The sequence below is a fragment of the Onychostoma macrolepis genome, chromosome 17, assembly GCF_012432095.1.
Source record: "Onychostoma macrolepis isolate SWU-2019 chromosome 17, ASM1243209v1, whole genome shotgun sequence".
Lineage (NCBI taxonomy): Eukaryota > Metazoa > Chordata > Actinopteri > Cypriniformes > Cyprinidae > Onychostoma > Onychostoma macrolepis.
The window spans coordinates 19,292,489-19,294,123 of record NC_081171.1 but is presented as its reverse complement, the minus strand read 5'-3'; the positions used below and the strand labels follow the sequence as shown (position 1 = coordinate 19,294,123).

At 41.0% G+C, this 1,635-nt stretch overlaps 1 long non-coding RNA gene across 1 annotated transcript; it reads right to left on the bottom strand.

The window, feature by feature from the left end:
• Window positions 1–683: 683 nt before the first annotated feature.
• LOC131522780 (uncharacterized) lies at window positions 684–1,298 on the bottom strand. The gene is made up of 3 exons (XR_009266637.1): window positions 1,184–1,298; window positions 930–994; window positions 684–838 (listed from the first exon to the last, which is right to left on the bottom strand). It is a non-coding gene; the product is annotated as an uncharacterized LOC131522780 (long non-coding RNA).
• Between the last annotated feature and the right edge of the window lie 337 nt (window positions 1,299–1,635).

Here is a 1,635-nt window from a genome sequence, read left to right as displayed (position 1 = left end):
ATCACATTTGCACTCGGGACAAACAGCACTCCTGTGTTGCTCTTGCTGCTGGTGTGATATGGCTTATAGAGGCATGCGCAGAGGCGATCTGTCGCACTTATACGTCACTCATTGTTTAGATCCTTCAGCGCATGCGTCTACTATGCCAGAGCACATTGACACGTCGGATGTTGTCAACGCGCTCAGGACAGTTGGACATTGCGGTGGATCAGAGGTAAAAACTGATATAAATACTGTTCAGTTTCTTGCACAGACTGATTGTTTCATGTCTTAAGACCTCAATGTATCGTCACGAGCCGCAGGGTTTAATTTGGTTTTGTCTGTGTACACTGTTAGACATTTCAAAGGGTTTTTACAGTAACTTACTGGCAACAATGTTGCCAGTAAATTACTGTAATTAAGATTTACAGTAGCAAACTGTATTTGATTTATCGGTATACTACTGTAATTCATTCGTTTTAATATAGATTTCATTAGATTTGATCATTTTTATATAGAATTCATTTTATTTTTACTCTACATAGGTACTACTGGCATTCAATTAAAACAGACACAATAATTACAAAATATCAAATTCTTTATTTAAAACATTGCATGTATAACACTTAAAAATACAGTCTTCCAATGCTGGAACAGTGCATCTCCACCATTTTTTTTGCAGTGCATTATTTTATGTCCTCTGGATTCATCCTCACAAAGAATCTTTAGGCAACAGAAACATAATGGGGGAAAAAAGACAAGCAGCCAAAGAATACATAGCCATCTGCAAAACCCAGGTGCTTCTCCAAAACGTGGCCACCATTTTTGCTCACCATCCACTTTGACAGAAAAGTCTTCTCTGAAAAACAAGTAGAAGAAATAACACGCTTTTAAAAGGCAAACCTCATACAGAATACACAAATCTCTCAAAACCATAGCTGTTCTCTTACCATGAATTATCAGTCTCAGGGTGGCTGGCCTGCTCATGTCTTTCTTGATGCTTCATTGCAGTTGCCTTTAAAACACAAATACAAAAAAATGCAGTAAATCTTAAATTCCATTAAAAACTATAACAAACTAATTCTAAAAATAGAAAGGCAGCTAGCCATAAAACTAGTTTAAAGAGTAAATGTTACTAATGTTAGGTAAACTGGTGTGCAAAAATCTGACACAAACACACAGACAAATGTACATATATTTTTACCTTGATGCTGGTCTTATTCTCTTGTAAGGTGCATCGACACACAGCGTAGATGTTCTCCGGAGCTCTTCCACTCTCGCGGGTTCTTCGCTTTGCTTCGTATACAGAGTCTGGAAGGGCATAATTGACAAGCGTTTTTCTTGTGGGCAGGCGCTTGTCTGAAGTTTAAAATCATTGGTGTACCCGTAAGCCAATCACATAACGGTTGGTTATGACGTATGTTATTCGCCGGCTCAACCACCTCGAACTTCCGCTGTAAACACAGGTATGCGGCGATTTCCCTCACCTAAACTACAATCTTAAATTCGGCGCTTAGCGTCTACGTCGCGGCTCTCAGCCCGCCCTCTGTTCGCTGGTTGGCCCGGCTGCGGAGCCGGAGATCAGTGGCGTGCATAGACCTCCGGAGGGGCAGGGGCAAATTGGGGGGGAGGGGGGGTTGTATGGGTTTGGTTCCC